The sequence below is a fragment of the Pteropus alecto genome, unplaced genomic scaffold, assembly GCF_000325575.1.
Source record: "Pteropus alecto unplaced genomic scaffold, ASM32557v1 scaffold94, whole genome shotgun sequence".
NCBI lineage: Eukaryota > Metazoa > Chordata > Mammalia > Chiroptera > Pteropodidae > Pteropus > Pteropus alecto.
In genome coordinates this window covers 4,855,918-4,876,979 of record NW_006437736.1, presented here as the reverse complement: position 1 = coordinate 4,876,979, position 21,062 = coordinate 4,855,918, and the positions used below count along the sequence as shown (strand labels likewise).

At 43.3% G+C, this 21,062-nt stretch overlaps 1 long non-coding RNA gene across 6 annotated transcripts in view; it reads left to right on the top strand.

Annotated features, from left to right (window-relative positions):
• LOC107195859 overlaps positions 1–21,062 on the top strand; it is a 120,542-nt gene that overhangs the window by 9,830 nt on the left and 89,650 nt on the right. For all 6 annotated transcript variants that reach the window (XR_003047117.1, XR_003047118.1, XR_003047113.1 and 3 more), the window contains exon 2: positions 18,814–18,950. This is a non-coding gene — a long non-coding RNA (uncharacterized LOC107195859). The remainder of the gene's footprint in view (positions 1–18,813; positions 18,951–21,062) is intronic.

Here is a 21,062-nt window from a genome sequence, read left to right as displayed (position 1 = left end):
CATTTGAAAGTTGTATGGGACAGGGACAAATTTTTTATTGTGCAGAACTGTCCTATGCCTCGCTTACTAATTTCTAGTCCCACCCCACCTCCAGCCCTGGCACTGGGTCCAAAAATATGCCCTTACAAATTTTCAGAATACCTCCTGGCGAGGTATTTCTGAATGAGATACAGCCCCCATTCAAAAATGCTCTTGCAACCTTACCTATTGTCTTAAACGTGGCAGATGAGTGACTTTTGGTTGCTCGACAGTAAGAATGAAATTGTCGGAGTAAACGCATTAAAAATGTCCAAGGATTCCCAGATCTTGGTCACAAATTTCAGTACCTGGAGTTTCTTCCATTCGTTTCTTACAATTCACAGAAGCTTACTTGTTCTAAAAAAATCTGGTTTTGGTGCTCTGCCCACAGATAAGGACTACGGGCATGAGCACGTGTGACCTCTGTGGGAAGGAGCAGTAAGATATGTGAGCTCTTTTCAAGGCTGGCTCTCTAAAACTTAAGTGATTTGATATAGCGAGTGAGGAAAAGATGAACTTAAAAGATTTTTGAGATTGTATACTGGAGAACTAACATGCCATGAACACAGACAGAGTGGAGAAATGTTATATTCACAGCGGGCCCCCGAGTTCCGCCGATGTAGAGCTGTGGCTGCCCGGCCACTCCACCATGAGAGATGCCGAGGCTGGAGCATGTTCTGGGAGGAAGGAGTTGAAACTAAGACAGCGGTTATCAGTGGTTCTGATATGTAGCAGAAAGAGCTAGGCATTCTGGAGGAGGATTTAGATTTAGATTTCTGCTTTACCATCGATAAGATATACGATGTGGGACAAAATTCTTGCAAGTGGCAGTTTTCTCATCTGTAAAATGGGGCTCTTTCTAGCCTTCACCTACCCCCCAGGGCGCTTCTGTGTGAGCTCAGTATTTCTGGTTTCACTACTTTGATAGAGGCCTGCTGCTCTGCTCACTTCACACCTGAAACGTCAATAATTACCCCATGTATGTGTCAGGGGTAATTACCCCATGTATGTGTCAGGGTTCTCCAGAGAAACAGAAGATAAAGGACATATGTCTATCTATACAAGAAGATTTGTTTTTTAAGGAATTGATGAAGGGTGCCAAATCCAAAGTCTGTAGGGCAGGCTGGCAGGCTGGAAACTCAGGCAGGATTTCCATGTGACATGGTCGAGGCAGAGTTTCTTCTTCCGGAAACCTCACATTTTTGCTCTTAAGCCTTCAGTTGATTGGACGAGGCCCCCTGCATTATCAAAGGTGATCTCTTTTACTTAGAGTCAGCTGATTGTAGCTGCCAATCACATCCAGAAATACCTTCATGGCAACATCTGGACTAGTGTTTGACCAAACAACTGGGCACCATACCCTAGCCACACTGACACACAAAATTTAACCCTCACGCATTAGACATGAAAAGGGTCCAGGCCACAGCCTTGGTGTCTGTCTGCTCCACTTGTCACATAACCAAGAGCATAGCCTGGGCTCTGGGCCTCGTGTCTTGTCTTAGTAAATTGGCTATCGGAGCACAGTTTTCTGAAGCTCCTGGAAGAACTTTCCACATTGAAGTACCCCCGTCAGAACAAGCAGTGCTCAGCATCCCCCTGGCTAAGTGTGGTCCCAGTGCCATTGCTAGTGCCCCAGACCCCACAGGCGTGGGTGGGTAAAGGTGGGGGGCCGCAAAGAGGTGCCCTTCTTTGCTGCCAAGCTCTCTGCATTTCTTTGACATCACTGCTGTCTCTTGCCTCAGTAGACCGAAAGGCCCCCACGTGTGCCTGCCATATCCTCTGAGGACAGGGCCCACATCCCTTTGCAGCAGCTGAGCCTGTAGAAGAGACAATCTGTGAACATAGGCAGCCATTATCAAGACTTTCACCAGTTTTGAGGGCATAAACTCTTATAGTTTGTATCCAAATTTGCCGTCTCTGTTTTACCTCTTATCACCTCAAGAAAGCTAAACACAGCCCCCCTTTTGGCATTCACAAGGAATCCCCTCGTACCAATTGTTTGTGAATTTTCGTAGAATTTCCTCAAGACTTGGTGGTAGTGAGGGTGGTTGACGTTTACCAACATTATTTCATATCTGCCTGTAAGGCAGACATTATTAGCTCTACTTTGCCGAGTATCTTGACCACGGCCACATGGCCATAAGTGAGGACGGTTTATTCATTTACTTGGAACTGTGTATCTCTTAGGAGCGCAGGACCCAGGAACACAGTGTCCACCTGTAACTTAACTGACCAGCTGGAAGTAACAACACTTTTGATTGATTTCTTCATTGGTTTATTTATTCATTTATCCTGCACATGAGTACCTCGCAAGTGCGAGGCTTCCTCCAGGGAGCGTGCAGTCTAGGGAAGGAGCCAGCCAAGTTCACCAAGCAGGGAGTAAAGTGTTATGTGCATTTGTACGTGGCATAGTCAGGAATGTGGAGTTGGGCAGGGAACCGTGAAAAAATGCTGACGGTGGGTTCCGCGTGAAACTGCCCTTCCCTATGGCTCCCAAATAGGAACACTGGTGTCACGGAATGTGTTACTCTGATATTCCGTCCCAGCTGCACGGTCCCCATTAGCCCCACCCAGGCTGGTGGGGAAGGGGTGGAGAGAGTAGGAGTGGAGAAGGCTGAGCCGGCTGAAGGGATGGCCATCTTCCCGGTGGTCACGCGAATATATGTGAACGCCTGGAAAGCGTGACGCAGCTGTGAAGAGCTGTCTGGATGGGGCTATGCTGCCTCCCTGCCTATGGGTATCTCTGCCTGGGTCACCCTTTCTCCCTGTCTAATGGAATGTCCTCCTCATTCCTCTGTCCCCAGGCAAGTGATGTCCCAGCTCTGGTAGCCACACTCCCATTCTTTTTTCTTGGGTGCGAACTGTGCCTACAGTGTGTGTCTTTCGCAGAGTTATTATAAACTCCTCATTTGAGTTGCCAGGGCCCTGAGCTTCCCGAGGCACCTCTCCTGCCTCCTCCACACACTCCTTTTGTCTTGACTTCCTTTCTCTGATTCTTTTATCCTCACCTAACGCGTCCCAGAGGGAATGGGGCTGCAGGCAGGTTCCCATGCCCGCCCTGTGCTTTCTTGCCTTTGCTGGTCCCCACACCTGCACTGCCTTCACCTGCTCCGCTGCCTGTCCAAAGCCTGACTCCCTGGTTCAGCTAAGTCTCCCTCTCCTTGGAATTCCAGACCCTTAATTCCATTCCCTCTGTGGCATTTATAATGACAGCGTTAACTAACCTCTGTCTGGCTAGTTCATCTTGCTTCTTCATATACGACCTTTTCTTATTCTTACTAAACAATTTTGGTGAACAGCCACCATGCATTTCATATTCACCAAGAAGAGAGTCTTTACATACACATCGCTCTTCACCATTGCAGCAACGCCATGCGATGTGCGCTAGTGTGCCCATTACACAGATAAAGAAACTGAGATGCAGAGGTGCTAGATCTCTCGCTCACGTTTATCCAGCTAGGAGTCAAACCCAGGTCTGCCTGACTTCAAAGCCTCCTTATCTGCCACACAGCGTATGGCCTGTGGTGAGGACATACTGCTCTAATGGTCTCCATTTACAGATGTGGAAACCAAGGCCGAGTGAGGACAGAGGACGAGTAACTTGCCCAAACTGGCCAGTGCAGGACTCTGGTCTGGTCCCTCTGATGACAAGTCCCAGGCTCCTCCCTCTACGCTGCTGCTCCTCATGGCCGTTTAACCTGCCAGGTGCTCGCTGATGTTCACAACTAATCTCCACTCAGCAGAAGCCACCTGAGGGTCAGATCAGCATCTGATTCACCTAGGTGGATCCCCAAATTGCCCAACCTGATGACTGGTCATCGGAGCATCTGATCCACATTACACGTGTAGGTGAATGGAAGATAAGGTCTAGTGTTGGGAAGAGAGGTGAGAACATCCTGGAGGATAAATTCCTGTGTCAGGTGGACATTTCCACTTAGAATTCCACATCTGGAAACTGATCGGGAGGGACCAGCATAAGGAGCTGGGCTCTTGGGGAGGCAGATTATGGGAAAAGACTCTGCTCTTTTCATAGTTTTGCCAAGACCATCTCATGTGGGATAGTGAGGGTGAGGTGGGGCTAGGACCTCCAGACAGTGGCCACCCCCTAGAGTGAGTGATTGATCTGGTTGTGGATGCTCCATGGGCTCCACGGGCCCCTCCCTAGCTTCTGCAGTATGTATTGACAGATCCAACATTTGCATGGAATTTTGACGTTTTCCGGATACTGTTCTTTTCTGAGAATACAGGAATTAACAATAATTAGTGCTGATGGTCTGAGTTGCTAATAGGTTTAGTTTGGGTCCTCTGAGAAACAGAGATGAAAGGTACAAGAGATTTGCTAGGGATAATAATAATGCTTAACCTCATGGGATCGTTTGAGAATTAAATGAGATAACCCATGTAAAGGAGTCAGAATCTAAAAGTTGTTACTATTTGCCTGAATTCTAGAGTTGAGCTCCCCCTTAAAGAGCCATGCATAGCAGTGGCCTGCAGAGGGCAGCATCCCCACAGTAATCCGACCACCCTGGACTGAAGTAATTGGGCCTTTCATGTTTAGGGCAGGAAAAGAAAAGAAAAGAAAAGAAAAGGTATGCAAAGAGCAGCAGAGTGACCAAATGAATAGAATATACTAAAAGAGATGAGATTGCACAGGAAAATGGACAGAATTAAAGCATAATAATATCTATTGGTGGGTGGCTGCTACGAAACAGAATGGAGAAAAATACCAAGAACTGAAAATTAAAAGCCCAGCTACTACTTGAAGTGTGCATGCAAAACAAAAGCTTCATGTTGAAAACGACATACCTGCTCTCTTTGGGCATGTCTTGGGGGGGGCCTCTGGAATCTGGCGACCTGGGCTTGTTTGTACGACTTGTGCCAGAGATCAAGACAGTTTTCGAAAACACCTGGAATGCAACTTAAAGATCAACAACCTAGAGTGAGCTGAGTTGAGAGTGGAGCAGCTTCTTACTCACAGGACATCTGGTGTCTGATGACAGCTTAGTTCCTAACTAGCTGGGTGACTTTAAAGGACCATGGGGCCACCTCTCTGTGGGATGCAGACAATCCTTTAGTCAGGAGCAAAGGACCGGGGTGGGGATTGTTATTATTCCATATTCCATGCCACATCCCCCCAAAGTCCTTCTCGACTTGTCCCATGCTCTCCTGCAGGATGTTAGGATGTTCTAGTTTTTCTAGCATTTTGCATAAAGAAGGATATTTTCCTATACTCCCAGCATGCCTGTTGCTCTCTGCTCCTGGTGACTAATTGTCTATTATCTGGCCTCTTAGGAGTCTCTTGGGGCCATCATCAACCATTGTAAAGCACAGAAATCTCTATGGCTATTTGCCATGGGGCCTTGTTTCATGTACAAAAATACAGTTTTGTTTTATGTTGTTTTCAACCTAGATATTTAAATCCCTACCTCATTCTATACATAGTGTTCTGCACTTGGCCCTTTCCACTATTCTCATACTTTAGAGAATTTTGTACACCACACGTAAAAACTGACCTTTTTTTTAAAAGAAAATAATGGTCTGATAGTAATTATTATATGAATGTGCCAGAGTTAATTCAAGAAATCTAGTATTGATGGGCATTTAGAGTTTTTCCACTTCCCTTCTTTCAAAAGCAGCCCTGTAAGATTGTCCTTTTGGGTGTCTTGTTTTCCAAATCTGCAAGTCTTCCACTAGGACGGATGCCTACAAATAAAATTGCCAAGTTACAGGAGTTGAGCATTAAAAGTTTTCGCAGATAATGCTGAGTTGCTTCCAAAGGCTATGCCTCTTCATATTTCGGTCTCTTTCTAACAGACTCTTGATTGTAGTCCACAGATGACAGGTAGGTTCCACGTCAAGAACTGGTGAACTAGAGAGGCAGTAGAGCCTAGTGCTCAGAAGCTAGAGATTGCACTCAAATCCCAATTCTACTCTGTACAATTTATGTGAATTTGGGCCAATTACTTAACCTCTTGTGGTTTGGTTTTCTCAAAGATAAAATGGGACTACAAATAGTACCTAATTCACAGGTGGTCGTGATAGCTAAATGAATTAATGTATGTTAAGCACCCCAAACAGGTACCTGGAGAGCAGAAAGCACTAATCCATCATTTCGAGGCATCATTAACCAGCTTCTCTGATCTGTAAAAGCCTAAAGGGGTGAGCTAAAGTGTGTAAGAACTTTCACAATGCACGTGGCCCATCAAACCAGAGAATAAATTTCACTAGTAAACTTTGTTGAAAAAAATTAAATACTTTAATTGTTAAGTCCCTAAAAACATTTTTTTTAAAAAAATATACAAACAGATATATATATGGGGAATAATGTAGAACTGGCATGAATTTGAAAACGTGGAACTTCAAAAATTGAATACCTATTGAGGGCTGTGAGGAGTGAGATACTTCAACCCCCAAGGAATGTGGGCTCGCTTTGGATTATTCTGCTGGGAAAAGTGTGAATAAGTAGAGTAGTTCACAGTGGTTTGCTTTCTGAAACTGAGGATCTTCTTGGGCCTGGGTTTGCTTTCCGTGGTTTCGGGCAGTAGCAGCTGCTTTTAGAAATGAAATGCAAATTATTCTTCTAGATAGCCAATCTCGTGTTTTAGCAACTCAATGAACAGATGTTATGCTTGCAATAATTTCTAAATTGTACCCTATAAACAGTTGGAGTTTACAATAGTCAACCAGACAGGCAGGGTCGTCCACGATCTCTCATCTTGCTGAGCCATCGGAGGAGATGGGAAAACCAGGAAAATCTCAGATTTCAGAATCTTCAGAAGTCATTGAATTTTGTATCTCATTTACAATTTCCTTCACTCTTTGTCCTTTTTTTACTCCTGTCTTTCTGTTTTTATTTTTTCTATTTGTCATATTGCAGTCAGTTCAACATACAGTGTGTCTCCCCTCAGCATCTCCTTTTAGCAAGATGAAGTGAGGAAGTGACTTCAAATTTTGGCTTGGTTACTTAAGAAATATGTGAATTTGGGCTAATTGGCTAATTTCTTGGAGCCTCGTTTGCCTCAGCTAGAAAATGGGGATCGTTTCTGTATCAGGTAGGAATCCTTTTGTTGCAAATGCTAGAAAACTCATTCCAAACAGAATTTACTACCTCACATGAGTGGGAAGGCTGTGGGCTCCCTTTTTAGGTGTATTTTGATTTATGAATCAAAGTCTACCCTAGGACCCCATTTCTTCCTCTCCCTTTGATTCTTCAAGTTTGACTCCACTCTCAGATTTCAAGTGGCAGCAAGATGGCCGAAGGTGCTCATCCCCTCCACTCCTCTGGCTTCGATGCCCAAGGAAAACTCTCTGCCTCTGTCCCAGAATTTCCAGCAAAAGTCTCACTGGGTCTCACTGACGCTGGTTGGGTCTTGCACCTATCCCTGAATCAATCACTATGGCTGGGGGAATAGGACGTGTTGATTGGCTTAGGCTAGATCACATGACCCCTCCCTGCACTGGGAGTGGAACTCCCATGGATCCCCAACCTTTTTGGCATCAAGGACAAGTGCTGCTATGAGAACCTAATGCCTGATGATCTGAGGTGGAGCTGAGGTGGTGATGCTAGCGCTGGGGAGCGGCTACGAATCCAGATGAATTTTGCTCTCTAGCCCGCAGCTTACTTCTTGCTGTGTGGCCCAGTTCCTAACAGGCCCCAGACTGGTTTTGGTCTTAGGTCCAGGAGTTGGGGACCCCTGCCTTGGAGGGTGGGAAGAGGGTATCCCCAAGTCAAAAGTGTTGGCCGTTGCTAGAAAAACAGAAACTACGTGTTAGGAAGCAAAAGACAAACGCTCGCTTTTACATCACTTCTCCAGCAGGTTTGCGGCTTGGATAACGAGGTGAAATCATGACAGGTAAGACTGCCTAGCGAAGCGACACATGCTGGACGCTTCATGTCAGTTTTCTTCTAGTGTCTCCTCTCTGGCCGTGCTTTGGCGGTTGTTGCTTTCTCTTTATTCTTTTGAGATATTGTTCACTTTACGACAATTTCCCAATTTCTATTTATATCTCCGGTCCCATCCTCCCTCCTTGGGTTTAGTGCCAGGTCTCCAACTTACTTTTGATCATTTTCATTTAGTTCTCTCACTGCAATTTACAGTTCAACACATCAAAACCCCAACTCCTTATCTTGATCCTTACATCAGATCACCATTCTTGAATCCCTCACTTTGGCCCTTGGGTCCTCGACATCCATCAGGTACTAAAATTGATTCGGTTTTATATTCCTTTCCGTTTTCACTTGATGCCTAGATGGTTAAAACAACCTCTTTTGTTGTGTGCAAGCTCGGCCTTCATGTGACTTCTAGGTCACTGAGGATGAGGCTTGGGGTCCCACTGCCTGAATGTCATAGCTCGGTTACAAGTCTTATAAGCCGCATGAACTTGAGTAAATAACTTCACATTTCTAAGCTTCCGTTTCCTCAGTTGTAAAATCTCTTTTGCTTCTTTCAATGTCTATTTTCAATTTAAATCCGATATCCCAGATAAAGGGATGCAGTTTCTAGAGCAATGCGTGGGCAGTCAGGTTCGCAGGTGTGGTCTGCTGGCCCGGATACCCTGTACGGTCTCTCCATCCCATTCTAGTTTATAATGCACTTCATTCTCTCATTTTTTTTTTTTTTTTCCGGCAGCAGATATTTTTGATTTAGAGAGTGCTGGCTAACCCTATAGAAATGCTACTTTCACACCTGTGGAATGTCACGTTGCCTGACATTCGCTTCTGGAGCACTACTAACCCTCTCCAGCTCTGGGGTGTGTAATTATAGACACCCCTCCTCAGCTCTGGCTGCTGCGGCTCCACCACTGGAGTTCTCCTCTGTTTTCTCCTCACCTTCCAGTGACCCCTAAAAGCGTTGTTACCTGCGAGGTGGATCTCTCAAGGCAGAGGTGAATTTCTCAAGGCAGAGGTGAATGCACTCGGCTCATCTATAGGAGGAAATGCTTGTGTGGTGAGTTACCTGGGAGGCTGAGCTTCACCGTGAGTGGCTAAGCAACCCCACGTGGGGTGAAGCAGAGAGACAGGGCTCACACCTGGGTACGCACGCATTACACCTGCACTGTCTGCTATGATAGTCGCTAGCCTCAGCCGCATATGGTGACTTAAATGAAAAGTAATTAAAATCATTAAAATGTCTGTTCTTTTGTCATACTAACCACATTTCAAGTTCTCAATAGCCACTGAGGCTGCTGGTTTCCATTTTGGACAGCACAGATATAGAGCAATTCCATCGTCCCGGAAAGTTTTGTTGAACTGTGCTGCTCTGGAGTGTGGCAACAGGAGCGAGCGTGCTGGGACCTCAGCCAAGGCTGTCGGGGGATAGTGGAGCCCTGCCCCCTTGGCCGATATGAGGGAGCTGGGGAAACTGGCTTGATTTCAGAGGGGGACCTCGAACCTGGCAGTGCATAGCATCCGAGGAGTATACAAATCCCAGTGAAGCTCTCTTAATGCTTTGCGGGGAGGGTGGTCTAATCTTCTTGGCCAAAAGCACAATCTTGAGAGACTCAGGCATATGGGGACTCCCAGGAGACAAGCCCTGTACTGAGCCCTTTACATAGATTATTTCATTCAACCTTAGGGGGAATTAATATTACCTCCATTTTATTGATAAGGAAGCCGAGTCTCAGAGAAGGAAGCCTACAGGTAAGCACTCACTCTGTGCTGCTTGCTCCTTGTTACCTCAAAGTCTGGCAGAGAATCTGCATTCTGGGGGAGCAGCAGTCTGAGCTCTTGGCAGGAAGTTGGCTAGAATGAGGCAGGATGGCTCAGACTGAGGGGTGGGGCCAGCTCTCCAGCTCTCAGTGTAGGACAGATAAGAAGAGGCAGGGCCAGATGGGAATGGGATGGTAGGAGAAAGCTAATGTTTGGGGTGATGCTGATGCTTTGGGGTGCATGCTGATGGTGTAGTGATGCATCCTGCATATCCTAGAGGACTGTGAGTCCTCCGAGGGTAGGACTGTGGTGCCGTGGTGGCATAAGCATGAACTCTGTGCAAACACAGCCCTTCTCCCAATCCCACGCCGCCATTTATTCCTTTGCCACAACCGAAGTCACCTGTTTCCAGGTGTAGTGATGCATCCTGCATATCCTAGAGGACTGCGAGTCCTCCGAGGGTAGAACCGTGGTGCCATTTATTCCTTTGCCACAAGTGGAGTCACCTGAGTTTCCGTTTCCTCATCTGTAAGATGACTATAAGATGACATTTATTATCATCATCATTATCTTTCTAGCTTCAGATATGAATATCATACTTAACATAAGTAGTTTATGGAATAGAATTGAATCCAGTTGTGAGGGCCGGAGAATGTAAAAAGGCTGACTCATGTCTATACTAGGGCAATAACTACAGTAAGTTACCAGATCATTGACTTCTTGCCCACCAAAAGCATTTGTTTACTTTCACTCTGGAAATCCCAGAGATGTGTCCATTCACTGTAAGTGACTGCTCGATGCCACCATTTGGTGACCCTTGGCTCTATCAGTATTAGGATCTACATTTACCTGCTGAATTATTGGGCTCAAGCTAGAAATTGCCAAATTATTGTTATCCATGGAGTGGGGATAACATGTGGTACCTATACACACAGAGTAGTTTAAAACCATTTGGCTTAATCAATTATTTTGAAAATATTCAGCTTCCAAATATTGAAACAAAGTTTCAAATTAGTTTATCCGTGTAGTCCTAAGGATTGGCACAGAGAGGCTTCTTCAGGGCTGGCCAGACCCATATTCTGGCTGCCTGGTGATACTAGTAGGCTATTGGTTTATCCTATGTGTATGTTTTGGAGTTAAATTCAAGGTCAGAGATATTATGTACAAGGTCACTACCACCAACAGCATTGTCAACAAATATTATTGGGTGTCTGTTATGGATATGGATACTAGCAACCTCCACCCTTACAAGACTATCTGGCTAATAGGTAGGTATAATTCTAACCCAGTTCCCAAGCTAAATACAGACTGGTCCCAGCAAAGCCATATTAGGGAGCTTAGTTATTAAATCACACAGCCTGTTGGACAGTCTGAGCATTTAACTTCACAAAAGGTGAGGTTCTTACAATGAGTCCCTCCGTTGAGTTCTCTGGGCAGCAAACTAAAGACAGAATATATAAAACCTGGCTTCTCCTGTGTGTGTGTGTGTGTGTGCACACGTGCACATTAATAAGGGAGAGACACACCTGTTCTAGGACTCAGGGGTGCTGTGTGTGTTGCTGTCACACAGTCCTTTTATGCTATGTGACTGTGTAGATTACCTTTCATGAAGAAGCCGAGGAATTTAAAAATCATATTCACTGTTAGATGACCCAAAGAAGCAGTGCCCAAGTACTGATCTGATCCCCTATCTGAGAACCTGAGTTACCCGTCCTAAGGCAGGGTATCAACGGCGGATCACTGGTCCCCTGCCTCTGAGCTAGGCTCATCTTGTTGGCCTGCCCTGTTTTGCTTGTAGGAGACCTACCCTAGTTGTCTGTATTTCCATGTTCCTTTTTTTTCTCCTCTGCAGTTTATTCACCAGGGGCTCCAGTTCATAGGGCTTTGGTCTCTTGACAGAGGCTTCTAGAGCTTAGTCTTGTCTGGTTCTGCTCTCCATCCTGGGTGCACGGGATAACTCTGCTTCCCAGCTGCTTTGCCCTCAGGTGGGCCATAGGCTGGTCCTGGCCAATGTGATGTGAATGGCAGTGATGTGTGTCACTTCTAGGCCAAAACATTTAAGAGCCAGTGTACCCTCGCCACACTCTCCTCCTTCAGCACGTGGTAAATGCTCAGGGAGTGACAGCTGTGACGATGATGAGTATTGCTAAGTGGAGAAATGTTGGGGGGGCATTCCTTGCTGACGGAACGACTTAAGAAAAGATGTGGAGGCAATAATAGGTTATTTGTTGCCTATTTAGAAAACGAAGAGAGATTAAGCTAAATCGAGTAGGAGGAGCGAACAAAGTAGAAAGGATTGGGAGGGCAAAGGGTCTGGAACCAGCAAAACCGGTTGGATTAAAACCTCTTCCCCTCCTAGTTATGTGTCTTCAGACCGAGTTATTAGCCTCCTCAAGAATCAGTTTCCGCATCTAGGATGCGAGGGGCAAATGAGATAACCACACGTGAGTGTCGTGAATACTGAAATGGCAAAATTGCTTTATAAACTGAACAGATGCTAAAGCAAACAACCTGACCCTTCTCTGTTGTGTTTTATAACACTGTGGAGGAAGAGTATGAGGTTTGTCCCAAATTAACCCCCTTTCTTCTAGCCATCTACCCACCTGTCCATTTTTGTTAATTGAGTACTCACTATGCATTAAGCACTGCAGGCAACAGTGGATTTGTATGTGTGTGTAGAATGGCACTTTAAGAAATTCTAGATGAATTGGAATAGGGAGGAATGGGGAGAGGCTAAAGGCAGTTCATTGAGAGAATATTGTAGTAGTTTAGGTGTGAGATGGTGAAGCCTAAAATGGGCAGGTGGGGGAGAGGTCGGAGTGGAAAAGAGGTTAATAACCATCATGATGTTATAAAGCAAAACCCAGTAGGTCTGATGCATCCCAGACCATCGCTTATGTTTGCTTCTCGCAGCGAAGTGAGCCATTTATTAACCACGAAATGTATTAAAGTGATTCATGGTCTCAAAAGTTCCTAAAGATTTTCCAGATAGTTTGAAAACCAAGTTATGGTTTTCTCTCTGCCTTAAAAGATCATCTCTTTTAAGGGATTTTTTTGGGAGGGGTGTGGGGAAAAGAAGATGGGGTGGACACAGGGATAGGGGTCTCTTATCTGCTCTGGAGTTGTTGGCTAGCACCCGTGTTCTCCCGATTTCAGTCGTGCTGGAGCCTGCCTGAGCAACAGGACAGAGCCCTTGCTAGGATGCTGCGAAAGTGGGCAGCTCATGCATCCTGCCCCTGCCCTCTCTTTTATTTTGCAAAGCATGATCATTCGAGGCTCTGAGTACCAGCCTTTAGTGGAGGATGGAGGATAACTAAGAGGGAGACATTTAAAAATTATGTGCTGGTTATTAATATTCCCATCCTAGGGCAAAGCCCCTAGGGAGTTGAAACTTATCACATGCTAATTGTCTCTTGTGGGCATCCGTATTTCCTAACATCAGCCCTGGGATTGATGCCTTTCTGTGAGTACATTCTGCCTCTGTCATGTGCTATATGTCTGAATTTCAGAAAACCTCTTTCTACCCAGAGTATGAATCCCTCCTCTCCAAGTGAGTCGTTTTCTACGTCTGAGTCACTAAGATGAATTGCCCTAAGGTATTGCTGCAGTGGTCAGTCCACAGTTGTCCTTTGCTATTGTGTTTCTGGTTGGGTTTGGGGAGTGGTAGGGCTGGAGAGTTCGGTCTGGGGTGTGGTAGGGCTGGCGGAGTCTTGATAGTCTCAGCGCACGGTGAAGTTCATGGTAGTCCTGGGCACCAGAGCCAAGTCCTGGTAGCAGTCTCCAGACCCGTGTGGGTTGTAGCCTTGACACTTTCATTCTCGTTGGGACCTCCCCCTATCCCCACACACCACAGGCACGTCCCACACACACACACACACACACACACACACACACACACACACACACACAGACACAGACACACCCACAGCCTTCCAAGGACCGTTGTGAAGTCTCAACAATAGTAAAGTCAAAACTCACATGAGAACATTCCTGTCTACCTCTTTCAAATTGCTTTCAAGTCACGCCTTCTCCAGCCTCCTGGGAATATGAAATATGTCTACCCCTGAGCTTCAGAAGGACCCGGGAAGCTTTGGAGTCACCAGTAACAAGGTCTCAGTTATATTCTTAGGGGCCATTCTTCTCCCCATTTTCTCCCCTTCTCTTCCTGGAAAAGACAGCTGACCGGGTTCCTTTCTCCAGCTACATAATCGTGTTCGTTTCCCTTTATTACCTTCTTGCAGATCTGATTTTAAAGAATCCCAGTACTAGTTGTATTAGAAACTTAGGTGCCTTGGGCTCATGTTCATCTAGAATTAACTTGACATAATTCCCCAAATTTATTAAAACCTTCACTTACATGGCTTTAAGTTTACCAAAGAAATGCTTTATTTGAGTCTCAAATATCACCAGCACTGACAGTAACTTTTATATATATTATTGTCTCATTTAATCTTTACAACAATCTTAGGAGGTAACCTGACCATGTACTTTTATTCTCTTTTTATACCGATGTTTTGAGAAATGAACTCTTCAGATCTCTCTGCTCGTAAATGATTATTTAATTGCAAATAACGGATCAAATCCTTTTGCAATTGTCCTAAGAGCATTCTCTGTTTAACCTAGAGCAAAGAGCTCCCATTTCTTCGTAAAGCAAACAGAGATGATTTCACAAATGCGCTTAGGGAAGATTTAAAAATGTAAAGTGTTATGTTGGAATTTGGGTTTTATTTTCCGCTCCCTGAGACCCCCCACTGTTCAAATTGTAAGTCAGAGAGAGAGAGAGTTTTCAGCTGGCTGATCTGTGAGCTATTGAAGTTTTTGCTTAAAAAGGAAATCTGATCTCTGTCTAAGTGGCACTAATGTGTGGGCTGAGAGCTGCTACTGTGAATTCAGCAAGGGATTCATTAGCGCCGTGAACCTCCCGGAGTGCTTTGGATGGGTGACCTCTGAAATAAAAGCAAAACCAGGAAAGATAAGGCTTCATGCATGATCTACAAGACTCCATTTCTGGTGATCTTCAAGATATCTTAAGTCAAGAGTACTTAGGGCCAGAAAGCTAGGAGTTGGGTGGGGAGGGGGAGACCACCCAAAGATTAAATGATACCACACAATAGATTCTTGGCTTTTTGAAATTCTTTGGCAGATCTGTTCCTCCTTCCCCCCACACTATTTTCTTTCCTGGGAATAGTTTTCGTATTATTCTCTTTGCTGGGAAAAATAGGCTGCTGTTTTTGAAATTACCGTGGCACAGTAGAGAAGGCTTATTACTGCTGATGGGGAGATGAAACTGGAAAATACCAGTCAAAATCCTGCTGGGAACCACAGTTGTCGGAGTATCAGACAGCATTGTAAGATTCTGACATGGGCTACGGGGTTAGGGTAGAGGGGCTATTGATTCTGCTAGACTACCCTTCTGGGAGCTTCCTCTTATGATTCCAAAGCTTTCCTGATCACAGGGCATAACTTTTTATTGCAAATCGATACTCTGTATTTGGATTTCAAACCGACTATTTAAAAAAGTATGTCTGCCCTCCTAAACTACGGTAATGTGTCTTGTCCACCATACAAAATGCCATAGCTTAAAAAACGGACCTTTATTTTTTCACAGTTCTGGAAGCTGGAAGTCCAAGATCAAGGTGCCAGCAGGGTCACCGTCTGGGGAGACCTCTCTTCTTGGCTTGCAGTTGGCCACCTTCTCTTTGCGTCCATACATGGCTTCCTCTCTGTTCATGTGGAGATAGAGGGAGGTCTCTGGGGGTGTCCTTCTCTTTTTATGAGGAAAGTCCTATTGGATTAGGGCCCCACCTCTATGACCTCATTTAACCTTAATTATCTCCCTAAAGGCCCTGTCCCAACTACAGTCACATTGGGGGTTAGGGCTTTGACATGTGAATTTGAAGGGGGGACACAATTCAGTCTATAATGACTACAAGAGAACACACTTACTGTAAAGCATTAAACAGTATTGAACTATAACAAGAAAATATAAACTAGTCCCTTCAACTTCTGCCGGTCCAGCCAGGGGACCAGTTGGTTGTGTCTCTCCACACCTTTCCTTTCCTCTTACAAACAACATGGCACTTTTTGATTTTGTTTTTATAGTAGTGAGGTTATATTGTGTATATTACCCTGCAACATGCTTGCTGATTGACTAGGATTAAGTTCATTTTAAAAAATGTATTCAGTTTTTCATTGGTGTTTTCCACGAGGGTTTGTGAACACCTAAAGTTCATATGGGTAGAATTCAGGAGGTCCATTAACTTGTCTATATTAAGAATATAGACAATAAACTATGGTTGTATTAGTGAGAACCTCAGATATTTTCATATTACGTTATAGTTTTGTAGATATCTCAAAATAGCCTATATGCTTTATATTACAATAATGATCGGGTCTGCTACTGGAACATATTATTTAATGTGTTAATAAAGATGCACCTATATTACTATTTTGCAAATTTGTTTTTATAAAATATTTTTAATCATATTTCAATATAATTGGTTTAAAAAAATTATTCCATATATTTTTCCTCCGAGCATTTAAAAATAGGATTTTAGGTAGAGACTCATAAACCTCACTGGACTTTCAAGGGAATCTATGGCAAAAAAAAAAAAAAAATGGTTAAGAACCCCTGCACTAGAGACAAGACTTAATTTCCTTGTTGGGAATATGTCTCTCTGTCCTTGTCACTTTTGTTGTCTACCAATAGGAAAAATTCATAAGGAAGATGGGCGTAGGCCCTGAAGCAAGTCCTTTCTTCAGGCTGGCTCTGGGGACTGAGAAGTTCAGTTCAAAAAAGGAACAAACTTCAAACTGCCAACGCTTCACATTTCTCAATTGGCATAAAGAAGCATTCGAAAACATTCAGATCCCAAAATCTCTTCGTTAAAAGATTCCTTGGCCAAAGCAAAGCAAAGCAAAACAAACAAACAAACATACACTGAAAATTGTCTCTCTTTTAGATCCTCTGAAATCATGATTTGAACCTAATAATAGCCCTCATCTTACTATTTTCTCCCAATTCTGTGCTGTTTCTGTCTGCCCCTATTACTCCCTCTGATTTGCTCCTCTTCCCTTCTGGCCTGACAGGTCCCCTTAAGCTCAGTTGTCTCAGAGTCAAATCTCCCTCAGAATAGACAAAACCCCTATCTATTGATTGCAAGCCTTGGTTTCACTCAGCTGAGAGCTGACGGGATGGGGGAAAATTTGCAGGGGAACTTAGAATAATTTTACGAATGTTTAATACAGGACTCACAGGTCTCTATTAATGAGTGTTGGAGGCGGGGAACTCAGATGCTAAGAAATAAATGGAAAAAGCAGAACTGGAAGCTCTAAATGGTGGTTTAAAGCAGCGGTCCTTAACTTTTTTGTCACCTTAACTTTTTGTCACCGGTGACAAAAAAGTTAAGGACCGCTGCTTTAAACCACCATTTATGAGAATGCTCCTATGAGGATCTCATGCTTGGTGATCTGAGGTGGAGCTGAGTTGGTGATGCTTGCCCACCACTCACCTCCTGCTGTGCAGCCCAGTTCCTAACAGGCCACATGCTGGTACAGGTTCTAGAGCCTGGGGTGGGGGGCAAGTTTGGGGATCCCTGATTTAAAGAACCCTGAATTTCATAGGAAATCAGAGGAGTTTAGAATAGCTGTAAATGTTGGATAAGATCTTCTGGAATCTATCCCCAAAGTCTTCCCTAAGAAAGTAGATCAGCTTCTAATCCAGTCGCAAGTCAAGAAGGATGAATATCTTAGAGACTTCAGGAATAGGCTTTTAACAGCTTTAGACAGCATTCAGGAGATGTAGAAGGGATGTGACTTTTTCCCTCATTCTTTTGATAAATGGTGTTAAGCCAGAAATTGAGTATTTAATACATAAGCATAGATTAGAATAGGAAAATAACCCTATTGCCAGAACTCCAACACCTGCCGAGCATTTGGAAATAGCTTAGGATAAAAACAAAGCAGAAATCTACATGAATTTATGGCCTTGCAGATAAAAACGTGTAGATGCTCTCTCTCATCTCAGTTATTCAATTCCAAAGGAGGGAGTCTTTTATAAAGACAGCTTACAGGTATTGTAAAGACAAAAGACAATGGAAAAGAACTGCCCTGTCTTGGCTAAGAAAACAGCAGAACTATGTAAAAAGTAAAATGATTGATTGATGAGGCACCAGGAGGGATCTGTTGAGCAGAAATTTCTCTAAAGATTAAAGGAACTCTTCTGATTTATTTCAAATAAACGCTTATATTCATTGAATATTCAAAAAAATCTCAGAAATTAAGAAAATCAGACTAATACTTTCAATATGTTAAAAAAATATTCTGCTAGAAACAACTCAAATGATTTAAGAGTCCCAAGTTCAGATATTTTAGGTAAAATTTTGTACACCAGACTAGTTTGTTATTTTTGATTTAATAAAAAAAATTACGTTTTCTCTGATTTAGCATAGTAAAGTATAATAGAAGCTAATGAATTTATCTTTCTTGGGTATGTTCTTAAACTTACACAGGTTTACTGATCAAATAAACTAGTATTTCTTATATTTAGTGTTTATAGTTATGAAAAATAAAAAATTGTGCTGACTTATTTTAAAAATTTAATTTCAACGGTTACTATATTTTGTAGCATGTCAGCTAAAAGATTCATTTCCAAGATCTTTAGGACTGATAGTAAATTGAGTTAATTAATGAATTTTCATTGGATGGCTAGATAATTTCTAAGTAAGATAGAATACTGTGAAGGGGTTCAGAACAGGTCTCCCCAAGATGTGCCACTTTGGCATGTGAATTATTTTGAGGTGAAGGCAGTCAAGGCCTCAGGAGAAACTTTTCCTTCTCCCTGAAAGAATTCAAATTTGGAACCTTGCCCATACTAAGAGTCATCACCAGAAAAAACTTTTACGACCTATCTATAGGGTAGGGCAAACTTGTAATTACTGGACATTTCTTATCATCCTGCAAATGACCTTCCCTAACTCTGAAGTCCTAAGGCATTTTACCTCATCCTGAGCTCCGAATGCCACATACACCTCATCTTAACTTTCTGTCTCTGAACCTCTTACTTATGGGGGGCTCCATATGTAGGTATGTAATTGAAGTTGGCCACTTTCTCTTGCTAATCTGTCTCATGTTGATTTAATTACTAGACCAGCCAAAAGAACATAGAAAGGTAGAGGAACGATTCTTCCTGTGAGCAGAATACATCACCGGCTAGACACTGCTCACCTCGAAGCTGCTGTGGTAGAAAGATCCTGGGACCGCTAACATGAGCCGATGAAAAAAGGTAAGAATTCTTGCAAATTCAGTCTCCTGGAACTCTGCCCGAAGAGTTCGGTAGAAGCAGAGTGGTTTTCTTCCCTTTTCTAAATTTAGATTAGCAGAATAAAATATTTGTGGAACTAGTGTCTTTGGTTATTTGGTATGAGTACTCACGGGTGTTGTTAATTCTGTTTTGGTCTGTCTCTGTTTTTTTCTCTGTCTCTGTCTGGTGTCTCCCCCTTTTTGTCTTGTTAAATGTCCTGAGAACTTAGCCTTTGTGACCAGTGAAAATATTTTCTCTCTGGCCTCCACCATCTGGAGGGCACACTTGCCAGGGTGCACCTTGGTGGGCAATCAAATAGACTGAGGATTCTGGGTGGTTATATCCAGTAGGACAGAAACACAAGATTTTATCTGGAGCTCGTGACTGGTAAGTGGCACCTTTTCGTCTTTATGGCTGACAGTGCCAAGGTCTCAAGAGTTTTCTGCGTCTATCCATTTTCTCCTAAAGATGGTTAAAACGGGGCCCCTTAGTTCTTGTTTTCTGCCAGCTGGAGGATATATATGCATCTGGTGGGCAGCCGAGTAGGCTGTGGCTCCACGCTTAGGGAATCTAAACACCCTATTCTGTTTAAAAAGGGGGAAAACACGTAATTCTCTGTATTTTGGAACGGCTATTTCTAACTCTGGAAGTGAATTTTCTAGGTCTGTGTTTTGTCTTTGGTGAAACCATAAAAAGGCTTATTGATCTGAGTCACTATTAAGATCCTACTTGTCCAGGCCAGATGATGGATCCTTTATATTGGAAAAACTTTTAAATTGAAAAGAAGGAAAACATTTTTTTTTTTTTTTTACAGAGCTCTCATCTTGTTTTAATGGTTAGTCATTAAGATTCCCTTAATAAGATGGAAGGACAGAAATGAGAACAAAAATCAAAGTTCACTCATACCCCTTCCTATTTGCCTTCAGTTATTTGCGGGTATTATAAAAATATCAGGACATTAGAAGTAAAATTGTTCTGCACTTAAGAAAAAGGAAAAAAATGGTAAAACTTTATTAAAGACAACCTAAAAATTTTATGTCTTAAAAACTCGACTGGATAACCGTGAGGTTGGAAGCTCCAAAATAAGGCCAGACAGAAATGTGAGCTGACCTCCATTTCTGGCTAGGGTCATATCAAAATGCTGTCAGCCTCCAAGGAAATTATAACCTAAAATTACAATGGCAATGATGAGGAACATTCCAGTTAGATTAGATCATTTAAAAGTGCACCGAAGAGCAAGGGCTTACAAATCAAATAAACAGAACGAGATACCTAATTTTAATTGGTATGAAAGACTTTGAAAATTTCAAAAGAGCTTCATTGAAAGATTTGCTGCAAAAGGCTAATGAAAAATTAAAGAGATAAAAGGTACCAAAATAGAAGACTGTAAGACTGATATTCTCCCTTAGAGGCTCTTGTCCTCAGATATCTCTCTCTCCCTGGTCTAAGGCCAATCTTAGGGGTCTATTAGAGTTCTTTAACCAAGGGAGGATCCTCAACAGTTTTTGCAAATGGATTACCTCCTGAGCCCAGTGAGAGAGGGAAATAAAATTTCATGGTCCTTTCCTTCGCAAATCCAAACCAGTTGGTTATGACTGATCCTTTCCCCCCTGCTCAGGAATTGCTATTGCCTATCCTCCTAAGGGCTTGGCTCTTGGCTTTCTGCCTGCCCAGGACAGGCAGGCTGTCAGTTTCTCTTTTGGCTATCAGAGGGGATAACTCTGGAAGTTAGTAACCTTTGCACCCTCTTGAGTCCACGGAATTGTTTAATACTGCCAGAAATATTTACTGTTTGTCCCAGCTGAAACCTGACAAAATACTTGAAAGGATTTAATAACTATGATCAGAAATAGAACTAGGTACCCAAAGGGAAAGAAGCAAATTAGGGATGATGTAGTTGGACAAGAGTAGAGTAACCTATGATATCACTTAAGTTACAACCCAATTCTTTGGGAATTGAGAGCAGTTGTTCTTATCTTACATATCTTTGCAAAACCATAACTGCAGCTCCAGAAGTAGTTCAAAGCCCACCTATGTTTATCATCTCCAATTCCTAAGATTGAAGAAGAAAAATAGGAAATGAGAGTTTTTTTG